The sequence below is a fragment of the Heterodontus francisci genome, chromosome 2, assembly GCF_036365525.1.
Source record: "Heterodontus francisci isolate sHetFra1 chromosome 2, sHetFra1.hap1, whole genome shotgun sequence".
NCBI lineage: Eukaryota > Metazoa > Chordata > Chondrichthyes > Heterodontiformes > Heterodontidae > Heterodontus > Heterodontus francisci.
Genome location: NC_090372.1, coordinates 4,124,258 through 4,147,575, shown reverse-complemented (window position 1 = coordinate 4,147,575; position 23,318 = coordinate 4,124,258). Strand labels below are relative to the sequence as shown.

The following is a 23,318-nucleotide window of genomic DNA, read 5'->3' as shown; positions in this document are numbered from 1 at the left end:
GGGAGGAGTGAGACCATGGAGGGATTTAAACACGAGGATAGGAATTTTAAATTTGAGGTGGTGGGGGAGAGGAAGTCAATGTAGTTCATTTAGGACAGCGGGTGATGGGGTAAGTGGGACTTGGTACAGGATAGGAGACTGCCTGCAGGGTTTTGGATGAGCTGAAGCTCATGAAAGGTACAGGATATGATTCTGATCAGAAGAGCATTGGAATAATCAAATCTGTAGATGGCAAAGGCGTGGGTGAGGATTTCAGCAGCAAATGAGCTGAGGCATGTGAAGTTACGTTGGTGGAATTAAGCAGTGATGGAGATATAATTAAGTGACTTCCACAGCTGATTACCTTCGGTCATGCTCAGAATTGTTGCTAATGGGCCAGATACTTTAGCAAACTCACCAAAAAGAAACCTTGATGACATTTACTCCTACATAACTTCAATCATCCTTACCATGGAGGATAAAGTAAGCTATACAACAAGATGATGAAACAATCACAAGGTAAATTTTCCTCTGTACATTTAAGGTAAAAGGGCCTTGGACAAGTGTCAAAATTGACTATTCAAGAGACTCTACCGCTGACCCTACTTTCTCCCAGAAATTCCGTATCCTCCCGCCCACCCCAACCTGGCACAAGTGACATATTTTAGGATTTACAGGATGCTGCCTTAAACATGTATTTAGATGAGCACTTGAAATGCCATAGCATACAAGTCTATGGGCCAATTGCTGGAAAATGGGATTAGAATTGATAGGTACTTGATGACTGGCATAAACACGATGGGCCGAAGGGCCTGTTTCTGAGCTGTATAACTCTATGACTCTATAACAAAGCCCAGTGGAACATGCCAGAGGATATCAGGCCCTTCCTCTACTCTTTTGGTGGGAAGCTGCCAGAAGTTGCTATGGATTTTTGGCTGCATATTGTTTGCTAAACTTATGATAACATTTTCATAAATTAACTGCTCTTTAATTGTAGCCATATAGGAAAATATATCTGCGAGACAATGTTTACAGGGAGACAATGACATGCCTTGCACCAACAGAGGAGAAGTTGCTCAGGAAGTTACAGCTCTTCAGGGAAGTTAATTACTGAAGCGAGTCAAATAGGAGCAAATGCCTTGAAAATGTCCCTTCTAACTAGAACTGCTGTCTGTGAAGGTGATTGAACCCTGGCATTTATTTTATCAATGGAGCATATTAATCACATGGAGAGGGAAAGTTATTGGTCAGCAGCAAAAGAAAAGTACCAATAATTGTGAGGTGCCCACTGTACAGTTCCAGAAACACTTCAGGCTCATTTTTATATCTGTGTAGATCACCAAGTGAAAAGAAAACTACAATATTGCTGGTCATCTCCAGGACTTGAGTAAGATTGACAAAGATCATTTGTAGTTTCAGTCACTAACTGATGCCAGACATCAATTATCAAGGTTTCTATTCAAAATTTGTCCAACCATCTATAGAACACAATTAAATATCGTGCATGTGAACACACAACACCTACAACATGTCCCTCCTTCATCCTCAGTAATTTCTGACTGTGGCCTTTAAATATGCTGACTAAGGACAAGGCTTCTTGTTGAAGACTAAAAGTGTGGTACATAACTCACTGCAGAATCTTAGATGTCAACAAAATGTAGATACATTGTGGCACACAAGACAGTGTGGCCCTGTCTTAAAGCAAATATTCAATTTCCTCAAGCAGAAATGTTGTTGATTTAATTTCTTGCGGTGTTCTGTCATGTGGCATACACTATCACTTAGAGGCATCTCCACATAATTAATAACGAGGGGTGCTCCCATACATCCATAACAGATACCAAAGTACCATTGCTCCAGCGGAATGGTAGAAGCATTGGCACAGGAGGTTGGGGTTGGGGCGATTTGTGGAATCTCTTGTATCAAGGAAAGAAACTCAATACACCAGTCTGATATAGTTTGTTCATTCATATGCAGTGCATCATCCTTTATAGAATTCATCTGCTCTGACATAGAGTATAATGCACAGAAACAGGCCATTTAGCCCAACAGGTGTTTATGCTCCACCCAATCCACCTCCCACCCTTCTTCATCCCACACCATCCACATATCCTTCTATTCCTTTCTCCCTCATGTGTTTATCCAGCTTCCCCTGAAATGCATCGATACTATTCACCTCAACCACTCCCTGTGGTAGCGAATTCCACATTCTCACCACTCTCTGAGGAAAGAGGTTTCTCCTGAATTCCCGAATGGATTTTAATGTTGGCTATCTTAGATGTCTAGCCCCAAGTTCTGTTCTCACCCACAAGTGGAAATATCTTCATCCAGCTGAAGCCAATAAGGTCTGTAATAGGTGGATAATTTGTTCCGTCACTTCCAAAGAAATCCAAATTGTCCCACTGACTTATCATCGGAACATAGAAGCAGGAGGAGGCCAATTAGCCCCTCGAGTGTGTTCCACCATTCAATGAGATTATAGCTCACCTGTGACCTAACTCCATAGACCCATCTTTGCCCCATGTCCCCTAATACCTTTGGATAATAAAAATCAATTAGTCTCGGATTTAAAATTAACAAGTGATCAAGCATCGATTGCCATTTATGGAAGAGAGTTCTAAACTTCTACTGTGCTTTCTGTGTAGAAGTGTTTCCTAACTTCATTCCTGAAGGTCTTTGTCTAATTTTTAGACTATCCCCCTAATCCTAGACTCCCCAACTAGTAGAAGTTGTTTCTCTCTACCTAACCAATCTGTTCCCTTCAAATCTTGAAAACTTCGATCAAATTACCTCTTAACCTTCTAAATTCAAAGCAATGCGACCCTAGGTTGTGTCATTGCTGCTGATAACTTAACCCTTGTAGTCCAGGTATCATTCTGGTAATCCAGGGTTGTTCAACATACGGCCCGCAGGCCAAAATCCAGCCCACTAAAGGTTTCGATTCAACCCGCCAATCCCTGTGTGACTGGCAGTGGATTTCTAAGGCGGGATGAGCACTGATTGGTGGTTCCTGGCGTAGGCGTGCTGGGATCGGCTGCCCTTGCCGTCTTTGGGGGATTCAGGGAGTGAGTGAGTGAAAGGAAATGGCTGCTGCAGGACAGAGGGAGAGGCCAAGGGGAGAGCAGGAAGTGGGCCAGCACATAGCCAGAGGTGCGGGATGGAGCGGCGATGAGGGAGCACAGAGAGAGTGAGGCAGCCCTTTAAACCAGCACTGACCCGAAGAGCAGAGAGAGAGAGAGACAGACAGAAAGGGGCTAGAGAGATAGACACAGAGAATGGAGAGAGAGTAGGGAGAAAGGCAGACACAGAAAGGGCGAATGAGAGGGGAGAGAACAAAATCACTCCTAACAGATGGACACCTATCCTGAATTCTCCGCATCATTACATCAAGTGTGTGGGCTGACATTGATTTTGCTTGCACAAGTAGTCAATGCCAGTCTACTCACTAAATCATAGTGTCATGCTTTCAAGAAGTGCGACAATAAAAAAAGACTAAAACTGACGAGTTATAAAAATTGACTTTGCCTTTTCAAGAAAATGGTCAAAGCTGAAAAAGATGGCCGCATACATATTTGAATATGGCCACACTTTCTTTTTAGTGAAAAGGATGCCTAACTCAGTTGAAAGGACAATTAAACACATGAAGTGACACTTTTGATTTTAATGGGTTCTTCTGAAATAAAGGAGATAGGAACACAGGAGCAGGAGTAGGCCATTCAGCTGATCGAGCCTGCTCTGCCATTCAATACAAGCATGGCTGATCTTCCATGTCAATGCCTTTTTCCCACACTATCCCAATATCCATTTATGTCATTGGTCTTTAGAAATCTGCCAATCTCTGCTTCAAACATACTCAATGACTGAACTTCCAAAGCCCTCTGGGGTAGAGAATTCCAAAGATTCACAACCCTCTGAGTAATTAAATTTCTCCTCATCTCGGTCCGAAGTTGGTATAAATTGAAAACATCATAACCGGATTATTCGCATCCTGAACCCATCAAGACACACTTCTAAATGAATGGGTTCTTCTGAAACAAAGAAGTGAGAAGTAGCCAAATCCTCGGATATCATTATTCACCACAGGGAGGGAGATCCATGTCTCCTATCAAAGACTAAGATGTAAAACTATTTTTGACCTTAAAGGTAGCAGTCCTCGAGGAGAGAGAGAGAGGCACCTAGAAAGAAGCATCACCAAACAGCTTTTCCAGCTCAGAGGCTGAGACAAAATCCAGCAAGCTAGAAGGGGTGTGCCCTGCTGTAGAATTCTACATCTACACTTACCCCGCAGTGAATTAGAAGTGATCCACTGTCTTCAGCTGAACTTTCAACTAAGAGAGAAACCTGCGAACACCTCAGGCTTGCAACCAACGAGACCTTGACCTCTGAGAGAATTCAATAGGTTTACCAATTGCCCCAAAATCTACCCCCCACTTACAATTGCTTACCCCTTTTCCTCTCTATCTGTGTGCGTGTGTGTCCGTACGTGAGCAAATGTGAGTGGATGCAGTTGCGACAATTTCAGGTTAAGGCATATTGATCAATAAATAATTAATTTTTTGTTTTAAACCTGCAAGAAAACCTGTCAATGTCTGTTTATTTGACAAATAAAACACAAGGGCATTAATCCCTAGTAACAAAACACATTTTCTGTGGTCAGGTTGGAGTTGAACAGTGGGAAGCGCCCAAACCCCTCACCACGTGACTGTAACAAATGTGACGAGTAAGTAAGTTAATAAATTAGTTTTCTCATTTAAAGCTTGTTCACAAAAGTGCACATTTTTTTGCTGTTTTGATTAATAGTAAGATAAATTTCTAACGCCTTTATCTTTCTGAAATTGTCTCACCGGCCCCCTATATAGGACAAAAATTGTAATGTGGCCCCTCACGCAAAAAAGTTGGACACCCGTGTGGCAAACTTACACTGCACTCTCTGTAAGATGTCTTTGTATTCACAAAAGCATTCTGGCAGGAGTAGCTAAATGGCCTATCCACTTCCTATGTTCCTATTATATGTATTTTTTGTGTACCATTTGAAGGATAAATATTTATATTGAGGCAAATTTTCCTGTTTTGCGCTTGTGCATTGATCATTTCCTGGGTGGAGTATATAGAGGAGAAAACATCTGTCAGTATCACATAACAGACTCCACCCAGCTTTCCATTGCTTCATTTAAATAGACAAAGAATAGAATGATTTCTGTTCTGGGAATCTAGTACTCCCTGCCTCATTTTACTCTGTATTCGAATGTACAACTGCCCTTTTATCTGCCATTGGTCAGCTTGCCATTTTCACTGCAACAAAATTATTAATTCTATGAGTGATCATAATGCTGTATCTATGCCTGGGCTCAAAGTTCTAATCAGATCATTGAGATTAGCAGATGGCATCATTTCTACAGGGTTCAAGAGGTTGATGGGCTATTTAGTAAGGTGCTAAAATATAATTATTACAGCTGAGCTTCGGGTGAATGGCTTAGGTTGCTGAATGCTTGGTATCACAGTGTTGTCGACACAAAACTACGGCATTCTTAAAGATTTGTAAATCAGGCAGCTGACACAAACAGTTCATTTGTTAAAAGCACTGATAGGTGACACCTGAGAACCTGCCCCTATGGAGAACTTAGATTCCATGGCATTATTATAGTAAGCATGTATCTGATGCCTGACAGTCTAGTAGTGAATGTACTTCTGGTTTCCAATGATTAATACGAACATATGAATTAGGAGCAGGAGTAGGCCACTCAGCCCCTCGAGCCTGCTCTGCCATTCAATAAGATCATGGTTGATCTGATTGTAACCTCAACTCCACGTTCCCACCTACCCCCGATAACCTTTCACCCCCTTGCCTTTCACGAATCTATCCACCTCTGCTTTAACAATATTTAAAGATTCTTCTTCCACCACCTTTTGAGGAAGAGAATTCCAAAGACTCACGATCCCCTGAGAGAAAATAATTCTCCTCATCTCTGTCTTAAATGGGCGACCCCTTATTTTTAAATAGTGACACCTAGTTCTAGATTCTCCCACAAGAGAAAACATCCTTTCCACATCCACCCTGTCAAGACCCCTCAGGATCTTATATGTTTCAATCAAGTCACCTCTTACTCTTCTAAACTCCAGCAGATACAAGCCTAGCCTGTCCAACCTTTCCTCATAAGACTCATTTCAGGTATAAGTCTAGTTAATAAAAACCAGAAATTCTGGAAATACTCAGCAGGTCTGGCAGCATCTGTGGAGAGAGAAACAGTTAACGTTTCAGGTCAGTGACCCTTCATCAGAACTCAGTCTAGGAAACCTTCTCTGAGGCGCTTTCAATGCATTTACATCCTTCCTTAAATAAGGAGACCAATACTGCACACAGTACTCACCAATGCCCTGTATAACTGAAGCATAACCCCCCTACTTTTGTATTCAATTCCCCTCGCGATAAACACTAACATTCTCTTAGCTTTCCTAATTACTTGCTGAACCTGCATACTAACTTTTTGAGATTCATGCACTAGGGCACCCAGATCCCTCTGCATCTCAGAGCTTTGCAATCTCTCACCATTTAGATAATATGCTTCTTGTTTATTCTTCCTGCCAAAATGGACAATTTCACATTTTCCCACATCATACTCCATTTGCCAGATCTTTGCCCACTTACTTAACCTATCTATATCCCTTTGTAGCCTCCTTATGTCCTCTTTACAACTTAATTTCCTACCTATCTTTGTGTCATCAGCAAATTTAGCAACCATACCTTCGGTCCCTTCATCCAAGTCATTTATATAAATTGTAAAAATTTGAGGTCCTAGCCCCAGCAGATCCCTGTGGCACACCACTCGTTACATCTTGCTAACCAGAAAATGACCCATTTCTGCCGACTCTCTGTTTCCTGTTAGCGAGCCAATCTTCTATCCATGCCAATATGTTACCCCCTACACCATGAGCTTTTATTTTCCACAATAACCTTTGATGTGGAAAATGTATCAAATGTCTTCTGGAAATCTAAGTACAGTACATCCACCAGTTCTCCTTTATCCACAACACATGTAACTCCCTCAAAGAACTCCAATAAATTGGTGAAACATGATTTCCCTTTCACAAAACCATGTTGACTCTGCCTGATTACTTTGAATTTTTCTAAGTGCCCTGCTATAACATCTTTAATTATAGCTTCTAACATGTTCCCTAAGAGAGAGGCTAAGCTTGCTGGCTTGTAGTTTCCTGTTTTCTGTCTCTTTCCTTTTTTGAATAAAGGAGTTACATTCGCTATTTTCCAATCTAATGGAACCTTCCCCAAATCTAGGAAATTTTGGAAAATTAAAACCAACGCATCAACTATCTCACTAGCCACTTCTTTTAGGACCCAAGGATGAAGTCTATCAGGACCTGGGGACTTGTTAGCCCGCAGCTCCAACAATTTGCTCAGTACCACTTCCCTGGTGATTGTAATTTTCTTGAGTTCCACCCTCTCTTCCATTTCCTGACTTACCGCTAATACTGGGATGTTACTTGTATCCTCTATGGTGAAGACCGATGCAAAATACCTGCTCACTTTGTCAACTCATCTTTTTAAAATATCTATAGAAACTCTTACTATCTGTCTTTAAATTTCTACCCAGCTTTCTCTCGTACTCTAATTTTTCTCTCCTTATCAATCGTTTAGTCATTCTTTGCTGTTTTTTTATATTCTGTCCAATCTTCTGACCTGCCATCCATCTTTGCACAATTATATGCATTTTCTTTAAGGTTGATACAATTTTTAACTTTTTTAGTTCAACACAGATAGTGAGTCCTCCCCTTGGAATTTTTCTTTCTCATTGGAATGTATCCATTCTGTATATTCTGAAATATCTCCTTAAATGTCTGCCACTGCATCTCTACTGACCTATCTCTTAAACTAATTTGCTAGTCTCATAAATGCCCTTATTTAAGTTTAAAATACTGGTCTTGGACCCAATCTTCTCTCCCTCAAAATGAATGTAAAATTCAATCATATTATGATCGCTGCTGCCTAGGGGCGCCTTCACTATGAGGTTATTTATTAATCCTATCTCATTGCACAATACCAGATCTAATAGAGCCTGCTCTCCGTTTGGCTCCAGAATGTTTTGCTCTGAGAAACTATCCCGTAAACATCTATGAACTCCTCATCGAGGCTACCTTTGCCCATCTGATTCTCCCTGTCTATATGTAGATTAAAATCCTCCATGATTATCGCCATACCTTTCTGACAAGCTCCCATTATTTCTTCCTTTATACTCTGTCCTACTGTGTGGTTACTGTTCGGGGGCCTGTACACCACTCTCATGAGTGACTTCTTGCCTTTATTATTTCTCATCTCTAACCAAAGCGCTTCTATATCCTGGTTTCCTGAACTTAGGTCATCCCTCTCTAATGTGCTCATACCATCATTAATTAACAGAGCAACCCTTAATTCTAATTTCAGGCAGTCAAATAATACACACACATATATATAACTAAATTGTGCAGCATCCTAAAATTCCCCACTCAGGCTGCATACATGTCGGCCCCTTTAAATTATCACATGCGTGCAGCCACACAAAAAAATGTAAGCAGCCTGTGCAATTAAACAAATCAGTCAAACACTACAAAATCAAATTAGAGGGTATGTTGGTTATAATGCTCGAGGAATCGGAAAAGCCTGCAGCCTGCACAGGGTGTGCAAAGCTTATTAAGCCTTATAACGAATGTAAAGTAGTGGACCTCTCTGTCATGTGACCTGTAGCATCTGACCAGCACTCCAGCTGTACAGTGCCCTTTTGGAACTGACACTGAAAGAAAAGCCACAGTTTTTTAAAATTGCCGTTTCCGCCTTGCAGCTCCTCCCACCCTTTCCCCTATGACAGTTCCTCCTGATTACCTGAGTCCCTCCCCACAGCAGACAAAATTCCTGGCTGCACTCCAAAGCCAACCAGCAACCCTTGACTGAACGGAGCTGACGATTGTCCTTTCTGTCCAGGATCACCCTAACGTAGTAGAAAACATTTAGCTGTGGAGAAAGAGGCATTACTTGAGCTCATCAAACTTGATCTGCATGGCCAAGCCCATCTAGAATATTCAGCCCTCAGAATTGAGAGTGTAGGAACTCTACCTGGTAAAATAAGAGAAGTGGGAGACCATGAGTGACTTAATAGGGACAAAGGTAGAATCAAGGAGCTGTTGAGCTATTCAATAGTGGCTGCAACAATTAAAGCTAGAGAACCAGAGGCCCTGCCCTGGTGGCAGTGGACACCCCCACGGCAACAGCACCGCTTGTGCAACACGACCACCTCCCCCCCCCACCTTGATCGCCAGGGCCTCCCTGCCTGACCCGAGCTTCCCTCAACCCAATTCACCAGCCTTCAAAGACACTCTGCCATTGAGGCACCCTGTCCCTGGAGCTGAAGCCTCAGCACTGTCCATCTCTGATTGGTCTAGCAGCTGTTGGGGGAGGTCCGCCTTCTTTAATTGGACAGCGGCCCTGGCGGTGGCCTCTTAATTGGCTGGTGCCGACAATATGCTGACCCAGGATTCCGCTGGTGACCAAAGTGTGGACACCTCCTGCTTTCAGCCCTGGCAGTGGGTCTTCCAGGTAAGCAGAAGAATTCAGCCCTTGGTGTTTGAGTTAGACGTGTATAGGTACACACATCACATGATGGCAGGGGCGAGGGGGTGGGGTGGTGGTTGGCCATGAGATGAGGTTAAATAAAGAAAAGGAGAGCAGAGAAGTTAGAAGAAAACAGGTAAGGGGAAATTAGGTGAAGGTGGGGATGAGGAGTCACTCAGTGCTTCGGCTAAGGGAAGAGAAAAGGGAGGAAATCTTGGAGAAAGGATCACCATTGAGATTGGGAGGAATAAAAGAAGAACTGGGAATGATATGAGACCATGAGGAAACTGTACCAAAAGTGTAAGGGGAGAGGCTGGTGCCAATACTGTTAGGGTGGGGAAATGTGATGGATGATATAGCCTGTTAAGGGCAGCTTGAATAAAGGAGGAAGATTCATCTCCTTTTGTCCAGGTTTCTCAGGTATACAAAGCCAATAAAATTGTCTGGGATAAGACCTCGCTGCTGTTGTGGGACGGCCTTAAGAGCGGACCACCTTAAGAACTGTAAGTGAAGATCATCAGAGGAAGTGATGTCGGGTCACACATGATCAGGGAATTGTGGGTGGACCCTGGCAGAGTGAGAGGTGTTCAAATCTAGCTTGTGCAGTAACTATTTGTATATATAAGATCCAGTTCAGTTATAATAAAACCCACATTTATTTTGCATATTACTTGTAGTCCTATGAGTCTTAGCAACAGATCATACACCAAAGGGGCATGTAATATTACAGCTACCAAAGGAGCAAACATTCTGGAGATTGATAACTAGCAAGCCACTGGATGAAATCCAGCTTGGGGAGAGGCAGGGGGAAGGGGGAGGGGAGGTGGTCAGAAAGGGGGGCAGTGGAAGACGGATGAGGTTGGACAAATTCACATATTGGGAATGAATGGTTGGAATGTTCAATGGGAGACAGAGTATAGAGCTGCTGTTGTGATTAAAACAGGGACTAGGTATACAGTTGATGCAGTGAACAATATCTTGGGTGGGACCGAAGGAAACCTTTGCAGACTTTAGCTCGAGACAGTGGCAGAAGCTGAGGTTATTTGAGGAACGTTTAGCCGAGAACATGTCTAGTAATGAATGTACAAGTAATTCTTGTCAGTCTAGTGGTCTGATATTTTAGTATTTTAGAACCAGCTTGAACATCTACATTCCCATTATAGAAAGGAAAGGTGTCTCGTGCTTAATGAGGCAGCATTGGAAGGGGTGGAATGTGTCTACATTTCAGTGTTCCAATGACGAGATATTAAAAATCTAAAGTGTTTTCTGCTGATACAATGTTTGTTTGAAGTTTCAAAGTTTGGACATTTCAAAATTGAGGAAAATACTGCACATGTTTCCCAAGTGCCTATTTGGTTTACTCTATTGCATTGTATCTATCATCCACACTTAGGCAAGAACCCACTGTGAAGCTTTGAAATGTAACTATAATATTGTGTTTCAATATCTTTAACAAGTAAAGTGTTACATTTCCTGGTATAGATTACTGAGCAGCATGTGGATATTATCAAAAGTCACAGGCTAAATATTTATACATCCCAATACCGCATTCACAATCATAGTGGTTGAGGAATGGAAAATATCACAGAAGAGGTGATTTTAGTCGAGTAAAATCTGTTAGGTGACCAATGATTATGAAAAAACAGTTTAATTTCAACATATTAAATAACTTTGAGAGGTAAGGAGTGAAATTCTGAGGGAGGATGGAGAGCAGGCAGACTGTCCACTCGGGGAGGGGGGGGGTGGCTGCTGAAAGTTTGGGGCAGAAACTGTATCTGTTGGGTTTCTGTTCTTTACGGAGTCTAGCCTGAATTCCGGTCAGGAGGAAGCGCAGAAGTCTTCTTCCCAACCCCCTCGAAACCCTATATATCGGGGCTGAATTTCTGGTCTAACCTAGGAATTCTGCCCAATTATTTATATATTGAGCCCATCAAAACTCTTGTTAGATGTACATTGCACCGTGGGCTCAGTGAAGGTCCCAAATTTACTCTGGAAAGAAATAGTGATCATAAACTAGGTTGGGATATCTCTCCAGTGAAAGCTATTTGTTGCTTGAGTAACATTTAAAGTGTTTATTGCAAACGTCACTTCCTGCCCCTGTCCCACCTTCTGTGACACTGATAGCCTTTTAATGGCAGATGGAGGTTCTGTTCCACAAGGTCATACAGGAAACATCATTGCCAGTTGAGGACCTCTCATAGGTAAATCCCAGCTGAGCTCATAGTCATAGAGTCATAGAGTTATACAGCACAGAAACAGGCCCTTCAGCCCATCGTGTCTGTGCTGGCCATCCAGCACCCACCTACTCTAATCCTATATTCCTGCACTTGGTCCATAGTATAAGGCTGTTTTGGTGGACTCCCAGCAGACTTAGGTTGAGTATCCTCCAAAATGGCTATGGGCAGCATTGAGAATGCAGCTTTGGTGTCAGTTGGCATTGTATGGACTTGAATGTATGTAAAATGATCAGTGCCATTTGGGTCCCTTGATACCTAGTCTAAGATATGTGCCTGAGTACCAGAACTGGCATCAGGAATAAAATGAAAGGGCAAAGAGTGCAGATGCTGGAAATCTGAAATAAAAACAGAGAGAAACAGTGTTAACATTTCAGGTCGATGACCTTTCATCGGAACTAGAAGAAGTTAGAGATATAACAGCTTTTAAGCAAATACAAAGGCAAGGAAAGGGTGAAGCGAAGGAAAGAACAAAAGGGAAGGTCTCCGATAGGGTGGAAGGCAGGAGCGATTATATGACTAAAGGGATGATGGTGAAAGGAAAAGGTGTATGGGAAAAGGACAAGAAAAGGAACAAAAGGTGGGTGGTAAGGAGATGTGAATGGGAATAGCGAAATCATCACCAACATGGGGCAGAGGTTATCATCTGAACTTCTTGTATCAGGAAGGCTGTAAAATGCTTAATTGAAAGATGAGGAGCTGTTCCTTGAGCTTCTGTTAAGCTTCATTGGAACAGTGTAGGAGGTCAAAGACAGAGAGGTCAGAGTAGAAATAGGGTGAAGACTTAACATGACAAGCAACCAGAAGATCAGGGTCATGCTTGTGAACTGAATGGTGGAGTTCCGCAAATCTGGGTTTTGTCTGTTCAATGTAGCGGAGACCACATAGTGAGCAGTGAATATTGCATACCAAATACATAGAAGTACACGTAAATCACTGTTTCACCTTGAAGGAGTGTTTTGGGCCTTGGAGAGTGAGAAGGGAGGAGGTAACAGGGCAGGTGTAGAATCTCCTGCGCTTGCATGGAAAGGTGCCATGTGAAGAGGAGGGGTGTTGGGGGTGATTGAGGAGTGGACCAGGGTATCGCAGAGGGAATGATCCCTTCAGCATGCTGAATGGGGAGAGGACAGGAAGTTGTGTTTGGTGGTGGCATCAGGCTGGAGATGGCAGAAATGACGGAGGATGATCTGTTGAATATGGAGGCTTGTGGAGTGAAAGGTGAGGACAAGGGGAAACCTATCATGGTTCTGGGAGGGAGGGGAAGGGGTGAGAGTGGAAATGCAGGAAATGGGGCGAACATGGTCAAGGGCCCTGTCAACCATGGTGGGGGGAATCCTTGGTTGAGGAAAAAGGGAGCATATTGGAAATTTTGGTATGGAAGATGGCATTGTCAGAGCAGATGCATCAGAGACAGAGAAACTGGGAGAATGGTGTGGTGTTCTGACAGAAAGCAGGGTGGAAAGATCTGTAATCAAGGTAGCTGTGCGAATCAGTGGGTTATTATGGAAATAAAATGTTTGCTATGGAGGAGCAGTACTATTAGTTTCATTCAAGTCTGATTTTAGCAGTCAGGGATGCAGTGTTAAGAACTCTCCCATGCCTTTGCAATATTCATATGTAGTTGTTTTCTGTCAAGGATCCTGTATTAAGAAAAGAGCTTTGTGCAAAAGAACTTGACCCATATGTATTTCTGCAGCCATTCACTGCAACACTTGTGATGGAATTTATTGCTAAATCAATTATTTTCGCTCATGAGATTGTGGTGGAAAATGGAAGGTTTTTGCTTTTCATCTGTTGCCAGCAGTCAGCAGCTGAAATGCGAGCTAGAATGCAGGCATGTTCAGTGCAAGTGATGCCACCGATACGCTGTAGACACAGAACAATTCCAGTTGTGTTAGAGATAGGAAGCATTGCGAGGAAATGCCTAGATGCACAATAATGCTAATTACAGCATCAATACATGACAATGCTAACTGTGGCCTGACAAATATCAGCTGTAACATTTTTACATGTACCATTGCCTGTGAGGGATCATTCCACAATTTAGCAATCTCAGTGGAGAGCAGTGCTGATCGGGAGTATCTTTGAAAATCTCAGACACAAACTGTGATTTTCTGTCCACTTCCTATCGGATTTTAAATTTTAATGAACAGAAAATAATGTGTTGCATACTCACTATTTACCATGGTCTGGTCTCAGGGAGTATCAGGTCAAAAAAGCAGCTCTATAAATCATGCCATCATGTATGTATTCTTTATTTGCATCACTGTAATTTTATCTAAAATAGCATGCACTCATGGGTAACGACTGTCGATTTATGCCTGGATTCAGACAGTGCCTTGTGGGAGGGGCAGGATTGAAATGGACAGGAATAATGTTGCTGTGTGTGGAATGCAACACGTCTGCAACCTCCTGCCATCCTCATTCAGTGACTGCACAAGTGACAGAAAGTAAGCATGCCCAGGCTAGTCCCACATCCCCCAAAATAGCGCAGCCTCCAGCCAGTCCCTGCTCACAAAAATTGAGGGTGATCATCAATTGCAAGAACCGTTTATGAAAACGTGGCAGTCATCCAACACCTATGTTAATATTATTGATGAGGCAGGTAGTAGAAGCACTGAATTAGACAATATTACATTGCAGCCTGCCAACAAGGGGTAATTTCAAACAGCATCAAGACACAGATCACTTGTGGAGAAATATATTTTCGTGGCACTACATATGCACTATGTGCAGAGAGTGTTTTATTTTTATTTTCTTATTTTTATGTATGCATTCATGGAATGTGGGCATCACTGGCGAGGTCCAGCATCTACTGCCCATCCCTAATTGCCCTTGAGAAGATGGCGGTGAGCTGCCATCTTGGACCACTGCAGTCCATATGGTGTAGGTACACCCACAGTTCTATTAGGGAGGGAGTTCCAGGATTTTAACCCAGTGATGTTGAAGGAATGGTGATATTTCCAAGTCAGGATGGTGCGTGACTTGGAAAGGAATTTACAGGTGATATTGTTCACATGCGTCTGCTGCCCTTGTTCCTCGATGTTGCAGATGGTAGAGGCCGCAGGTAAGGGTGGTGCTGGTGAAGGAGCCTTGGCGAGTTGCTGTATATTATAACATCTGATGAGAAAAATGCTAATCATCAGCAGTTGGGGTACAGTCGTCAGATCTGCAGGTGAGGGTACTTTTGTTGAGGGAATGGTGAAGATGCAGGGAGGGTGGCTAATGCAAGGGTGCTATGATATAATTATGTGAAGGACTTCTGAATCAGACCCTCATGAGATGCTCTGATGGCTGTAAATGGGCCACCCATGGCATCCTCAATCTCATGTGTCTTCACCATCAGAACACTGAGGGACCTCCTCCTGACAACTCCACATTGATTCTATGTTGCACACTGAATTTGAGTCGTGTACTGCAAACTACAATGATGCATTGGCTGGTCTACAGTATCAGAAGCCCCCAGACCTGGCAGGACACTTGAATCCCTAAAGTAGGTTACATGTTGTTGATTCATATATCTCATTATAGTTGTGCTCGGCAGGTGTACATGGATGCTGCACAGGGATCATAAACCAGGGCTGCACTGGTTAGATAACTGCTTTATTGACATGCAGACTGGCTGATGTTGCTCATGTCCTCTTTGACAGTCACATAAAAGCCCAAGGAAAAAGTGTTCAAGACCTTTACAACACCAAGCACTGCTATACTTGCCTTGGAGGCTTGCTGAAGTTCATCTTGCAGCATCTGACACAATTCTGCCACTTTTCTGTGGCAAAGTGTAGCCTCTATACATACCGTTGTTCTGACAAGTCACAAAATGTGTGCATTTATTAATAGACTGAGTTGGAAGGGAAGCCTGCATGGGAACAGTGAGTCTGGTATATGACGTTCTTTTACCAGTATCCTAGCTCTCTTTCTCCTCTCATTAAAGGAAATAGTGAGGGATTCCTGGAGAGACAAATATAGCCCATAGAGGAAACTTGTGGAAGTAAAGCCACCAAAATCCCTCCCACAAATCCCCTTCACACACAAAGTACAGAGCAGGAAGCAAAATTCATCAAGAACAAAATAGTAGGTTCAAATACAGCTGTTAATATCTTTTGAACATTTAAGCACTTATACAAATGTTGTGGATCAGCGAATCCAAGTTCTTGCTGAACTTGTATGGGCACCATGAGAAACAAATATGATCACATCACAGTTGATATCATAGTGGTATTACTTTCACGGAGTATTATTATTATTTTTACAAAAGTTCCATCTACATTGGGCACTCCCTCCTCCAGGCTCTGTTGGAATTATATAGTATTCGAAGTGGATGGTGATCAGTCAGGACTGATTTTCAATGCTATTTATAATTCATCTGCTCTCTCAGGTGGAGGTAAAACATCCTGTGGCATTATTCAAAGAATAGCAGAGGAGTTCTCCCCAGTATTCTGAACAATAATTGTTCTTAACTATCATCACCAAAAAAGAAGTTATCTGGTCATTGCTATTTGTGGGAGCTTGCTGTGCACAAATTGGCTGCAGCAACAACAAACTTCTGCATTACAACAGTGACTACATTTCAAAAGCCACTTCTTTGGCTGCAAGGTACTTTGAAAAGTCCTGAGGATAGGGAAGGTGCTATAGAAATGCAAGTCTTGCTTCCTTTCTTAATGCACACCATCCATGTCCATTTTCAGGGTGTAATGGATACTAACATTGATTCCACCTGCAGCCTCCCCCATCCCCGCCACTGGTACTGAGCTACAGCTGGAGCTTCCATAGCACCTAGAATACATACAAAAGCAAAATACTGCGGATGCTCGAAATCTGAAATAAAAACAGAAAATGCTGGAAATACTCAGCAGGTCCAGCAGCATCTGTGGAGAGCGAGACAGAAACAGAAAACGGTCATAACCTCACTGACAAAAGGTCATTGACCTGAAACATTAACTCTGCATCACATTCCACAGATGTTGCCTGACCTACAGAGTATTTCCAGCATTTTCCATTTACCTAGAATATATACATGGGTGCTTAAAGAAATGAAAAAAAAAAGTAACGTTGGAATTAAAAGGATTATTTATGTCTTTGTGCCCCTGTCTGCAGTGCATGCTCAAAATTTAGGCTTGCATTGTGTATGATTTTCAGACAAGACCTAAAGTTTGGACATGCACTCCTGATGGACAAGACTCCCCACTGACAGTGTAAAGTAAGGTGTAAAGTAAAAAAATAACTCCTTAAGTCCAAGTGAATTTCACTCTATTTTTATTTGGTAACATGAATATAAGTTTCCTCAACTGTTTTAGCACCAACCGAGTTAGCCAACAGGAGTTCAAGAATGGAGGGGTGTGATGATAGAGGCTCTCAGTTATCCATCAATCTCCATCAAATGCAGAGCCGCAGGGAGAAGGTCAGACGAGAAAGCAGGGAAGAGTTCCTTCACTCTCATATAAGGTAAAATCAAGGTTCCACCATTTAAGCTAAAAGACCTTAAGAAAGAGGTCCATACACTGAAGGGGTGCCTAGACCTGAGCTATTTCATACTGCAAGTTCAATAGAAAAAATGAAATCCAGTTGGTGAGGGGGTTTATGGAGAATTTAGTTTTCTTTTTCCTTCGAGAATAGTTTTAATTGCTAAATGACATTTAAATGAACATAAAAGGATCTCCTCCCTTCCAAAAGTCAAACTCTCCAATGACAGCACCAATCACATTTGAAATAAAGCCCCTTGGGAAGAAATTTCTGCCTGGGAGCAAGCATTAAAATGCACTCAAAAGGCACTTGAATTTCGATTGGTTACAATTCAAGTTTCTGCTAAAATTCCATAATCACAAATGGACAATCTTCCATGAGCCAATACAATCAGATTGAGGAATAGAATGAAATTGTTTCTATTTTTCCATTGAAACGTATTCCTTGATGTACTCAAGAGTGGTAACCAGGTGCAGTTTTATTAATGCAGCTGAAAATGGCTTTATAAGTAAAATGCGCATTTTTAATATGAGCGTCCAATCCACCATCTGTGAGTAACCTGATTTAAAATCACTGAAAATGACTTTAGAAATCTATACTGAACCATTTATTACTTTTATTGGTGTACATTAATCAGTTTCTTAGTAAATTAACTATTTTCTGGTATGAACATCTTATAAATGTGCTGACTTGTGCCTGAGCGCCAGATGCTTCCAACTCTGCCAGAGTAGGCGGGTTCATAGAGGTTTCTCACTTTAGCAGCCACCTGTGCCCTACTAACACCATGTCTTTAGCCACTGATTTCCACTCCCTGTCCCTGCCATTGCGAAGGGGCTGCAAATGGAGTCAATGCAAAGTTTCTCCTAGGGTATGGTAATGCTACCAACACAGAAGAGTAGAAATCTTAGCCCATTGTTCATCAATCTCCAAATCATAAAGAGACGATCATTTGTTCAGCTGGCTGACCTGCAATATGCCTCCTGTCATGTCGCTTACCGTGCCTGCCAGCAGGTTGCCAAAGCAGAAACCGAGGAAACTTTAATCCTGACAGCCCTCACACCTGGCTGACCTTGTTTGTGATGGGCAGTTCCATTTTGACATATTTCCATCCAAGCTATCGTGGCTTTGGATCAGAACACCAATGGATTGTCATAGCCACCTTGTGCATAATTGTATTTTACTTCTCTTTTTATCTGTGTGACTAAACACAATGCAAATCCTCTTTTCCGCCATAAAACCTAATGTGATCAACTTCAAAAGGTGTGTACAAGCCAGCAAAGTGATCTCAGAACAGTCCTGAAATTCAAGTTAATGCAGATTTAAACTGGCAGTTCTGCAACATCATTGTTGTATTTTGTGAGACCACAATACTGGCCTGGTTCTTCCTCTGAAGATCCCTACATAGAGCTAGTGTTACAATATATGTTAAGAACTGTGTCTGTAATTATTAAATAAGATGTAACGAGGCTCCTGTTCCAGCCAGGAGTGTTGCTGAGAATGGTGTTGTTACGGACAGGCGGAAAGGGGTCTGGGTAATTCCCACTATTCACCTCTCAGCTGAACACAATCCTGTTTTGTTCAAATGATGCTTTAGCCCCTGAGTCCCTTTAAGGTCAAATAAACAGACAAATGACAGGTTTTCTTGTATGTAAAAAAAGACATAATTTTAAACAAATCCCAAAATGATTGCAACCTCTCTCACATGACCATTCACCCACTCATACATACACAAGAACAGATATATTGAGGAAAAAGGATAAGAGGTAGTTTAAAGTCCCAAGTGTTCATGGTTTACAGAAGATTATTGAGTCTTCTCGGGAGGAAATTTTTTTTTTTAATGTTGCAGGCTTGATTATTCGCAGTTGTGAACTTGCAGAGGTATTGTAGAGCTCTAGTGGTTGTAAGACTGGTGGTGTGTAGTTTGTTACCTTCTCAGATGGTTAGTCTCAAAGTCACTTTGTGATGTCTCTGTTGTGGTGGCTGTGCTTGGTCAGCAGGGTTCTTGCTTTCTGGATCCTTCTCACTGGCTTTCTGTGATGTCATCTTGATCTCCTCCCTCCCTCTCCAGAGAGCTACCTTTCAAGGTAAAAATCTCTCACATTGGCTTCTGTTAGGAGACACATGGCCGCCTCCCTTGTTGTGACCACACAATGGGCCAAGTTATGATAACCACGCCTATCGTTTGATGTTTGAATGGGAATCATTCTGTTATGATGTTGCTGCTTCACACTTTATTCATCTTGGTTTAGCTATGAGCCAGACTGTCTCCAGAATCCTCTGTTAATCCATTCATGTCGCTCAGAATCATTAATATACAACAGCTCCTTTCAATTTCAAAGGGGTTCTCTCCAGGACTATTTCAGATGAGGTTGACAAGCCTCGTCCTTACAGACAAGTGTGTGTATTTCCAGTACAGGACATGTCACATGGCCGCTACTCCATTTTTACTGTGTATAAATGTCCATGTTCTTGTGATTTTGTTTAGCAATTGACTTTTTAAAATTCATTATTCTTCCATTTCCGTGTTTATTTCATCTTGGCCCCTTCTGTGCAAGACAGTGTGAAGAAGCAGTCAGGTTGTACTGTATGCTCAGAATGCTCTGGAGTTTGGAAAATCAAAAGAGAAAAAGGAGAAAGTTTTTTTTGCCTTTGCATAGTACATTTCACAACATCAGGATGCCCCCAAAGCGCTTTGCAAACAATGAAGTACTTCTTGAAGTGTAGTCACTGTTATAAGGTAGAAATATGGCAGCAATTTGCACCACAATCCCACAATCATCAATGAGAAGGTTGTGAATCTTTGGAATTTCCTACCCACATCATTGAGTATATTTAAAGCTGAGATTATACAGATTTTTGTTCTCTCAGAGAATCAAGGGATATGGGGAGAGGGTGGGAAAGTGGAATTGAAGCCCAAGATCAGCCATGATCGTATTGAATGGCGGAGGAGACTCAAGGGGCTGTATGGTCTACTCCTGCTCCTATTTCTTATGTTCTTATAATGACCAGATAATCTTCTTACAAGTAATGTTGGTTAAAGGATAAATATTGGACCCAGGACACCGCGGAGGACTCCCATGCTCTTTTTTCAAAATAGTGCCATGGGATCTTTTACGTTAACCTGAGAGGGCAGTCAGGGCCCTAGGTTTAATGTCTCATCCAAAATACTGGAACCTCTGACAGTGCAGCACTCCCTCAGTGCAGCACTCCCACTGGAATGACAGCCTAGATTCTGCTGATGTGCATATTTAAATATCTACACAAAGCTCTACTTAGTAACCTCTGCTGGTGACATTTCTAAAATTAGAACAGGCTGACAGGATAGTTAGCTTTTACTGTCATTAAACTATTTACACTTGGAAGAAGATGTAGTCTTGAGTACTTTTTGAACATTATTTTTTATTCAAAAAGCTAGCTATGCACTAGCTGCAGATACATTACAGCTCATCTGCAAACCTACTGCACTTCCTTCACTCGCAATTCCCTTACAAATTGCATGATTTGCAAAGGCTTTTTAATGCTGTGATTCGCCCAGGAAAGATAAAACTAGGTTTCCGTATATTTAAATTTCCCACATGAAATGAATGTATTAAAAAACCCTCTGAAAGTTTTAGGGATCCATGTTGATGATGTCAGACTGCCTCTGCCCGTCTTGTGACCAATCCCAAGGTGCCAGATTTTGAGGAAATGCACATTATCAGATTCCTTGATGGTTCAGTGAATAGCTGAGCCACACAGAGTTGAGGAGCATTAGGCTTGATCTGTGTCTTGTGTTAGCTGATGTCAGCTGGGTTGGTGTTCGGGAAGGCTGCAGTTTCTCTTGCCAATGCTAGGGACAGAAATGGGGTAAATCGGCTTCTGTTCACTGTTCAACAACTCTTGTTAAATATCTGTATGTGGCCATTGGGTGAAGTCAAATACCCTCCCCCTAAAGCAGGTTAAGTTGATGGCGCAAAATGGGCTTAAGCAAAGCGGCCGCTCTTTTTCTTTTTGAAAATCGGGCAGGCTGTAAAATAAAGTGATGATTCGCTATGTTCTGTTTCATCCCTACACTGTCAAGGCTGATTGATGGAGAATGGTGACAGAGTAAAGTCCTGGAAGGTATCACTGCTCATGTACACCAGCAAAGTGTCAGTGCTTCAGCAGCAAGGGGAAAAAATTAACAGAGAAAACAAATAACTGGACTTCAGATTGAGATTAATGTATTGGAAAAGATCAAGTTTCACAATGCCAATTAAGCACCACAATAAGGGAATACAATGATCATGGCTGGGCTTAGCTTTATAAAGAACTAACTGAAAAACATTGCAAGATTTTTAACGCTCAGGTTGGTTAATATTACAGCAGAAATGCTCAACAAGAATAGCGCCTTTAACGTAATAACACATCCCAAGGCACTTCACAGGGGTATTCTTAAACAAAATATGACTCCGACCCACATAAGGAGATATTAGGGCAGATGACCAAAAGCTTGGTCAAAGAGGTACGTTTTAAGGAGGATTTTAAAATTTTAAACCCTGTCTCAGAAAGGGGGAAACTATCTGACCCTATTCACGCTATCAAAACATGTCATCATTTTAAAAAATCCTTAAATAAATGTCCTTAGTTTTCTATGTTCCAGTAGAAATAGTCTCAGTGCAGGGTGAAATTCAACTTTGGAATGGACATCTGTTAGACACCCTGGTCGATTCTTCATTCAATTTACACACAAAGGGAAGTGGAAACCTAGAACCCACTCCTCTCAAAGGCTATGCATTCTGGCAGGGGTGGTCAACTGAAACTTTTCAAGACTGAGATTGCTAGATTTTGTTCGCAAAGGAATGTGGAGCAAAGTTGCGTAAATATTGAGGTACACATGATGTAATCGAATGGCAGGACAAACTCGAGGGGCCGATGTTCTTATCTGTCTGAAGTCATGTTTTCAAGGAGGTTCGGTCTGCTTATGGAAAATGTGTTTTCCTGCAATAATTTCTGAGCTCAAAGTATTGCCTACTTAATGGTGCATTGAGGTGAAGGACCAAGTAAGACTGGAGTTGACAAAGCCAAGTCAAATATTGATTCGAGAACAAAGGCAATCTCTGGAATCAAGGTTCTCCTCTGTTCACAGCCAATCCCCTCATTAGAGTCATAGAATCATCGCAGCACAGAAGGAGGCCATTCAGCCCATCGAGTCCATGCAGGCTCTCCACAGAGCTATTCAGTCAGTCACACTCCCCGGCTTGATCCCTGTAGCCCTGCAAGTCTATTTCTCTCAGGTGGCCATCCACCTGAAGTCATTGATCGTCCCCACTTCCACCACCCTTGTGGGTAGAGAGTTCCAGGTCATTACCACCCGCTGCGTAAAAAAGTGCTTCCTCATATTCCCCCTGCATATTTTGCCCAAAACATTCTAAATGTGTCCCCTAGTCCTTATACCATTTGTTAATGGAAACAGTTTTTCTTAGTCTGACGTATCTCAGCCTGTCATAATCTTGTACAATTCTATTAGATCTCCCCTCAATCTCCTTTGTTCTAAGGAGAACAAACCCAGCTTTTCCAACTTAACCTTGTAACTAAAATCCTCCATCCCTGGAACCATTCTGGTAAATTGCCTTTGCACCTTTTCAAGGACCCTCAAATACTTCCTGAATTGTGGTTACCAGAACTGGATGCAGTACTTCAGTTGAGGCCTAATCAGAGCTTTATAAAGGTTCAGCATAACATTCCTGCTTTTGTACTTTATGCCTCTATTTATGAAGCCCAAGATCTCACATGCTTCATTAACCATTCTCTCAATATGTCTTGCCATCTTCAAAGATCTATGGACATGCATCCCCAGGTCCCTCTGTTCCTGCACACTCTTTAGAACTGTGCCACTAAGTCTATATTTCCTCTCCCTATCCCTTCTCCCAAAATGCATCTCCTCAAGCTTGTCAGTATTAAATTCCATCTGCCACCTCTCTGCCCACTCTGCTTGCCTATCTATGTCCTGTTGCAGGTGGTTCATATCATCCTCACTGTTTGCCACACTTCCAAGTTTGTGTCATCGGCAAATTTTGAGATTCTAC

General features: G+C 42.1%; 1 protein-coding gene across 1 annotated transcript in view; it reads left to right on the top strand.

The window, feature by feature from the left end:
* The first annotated feature begins 9,475 nt into the window (after positions 1–9,475).
* Positions 9,476–23,318, top strand: part of LOC137381317 (cadherin-12-like) — a 199,771-nt gene continuing 185,928 nt past the window's right edge. The window contains exon 1 of the mRNA XM_068053715.1: positions 9,476–9,559. The gene's annotated coding sequence lies outside the window, so the exon portion shown is untranslated. The remainder of the gene's footprint in view (positions 9,560–23,318) is intronic.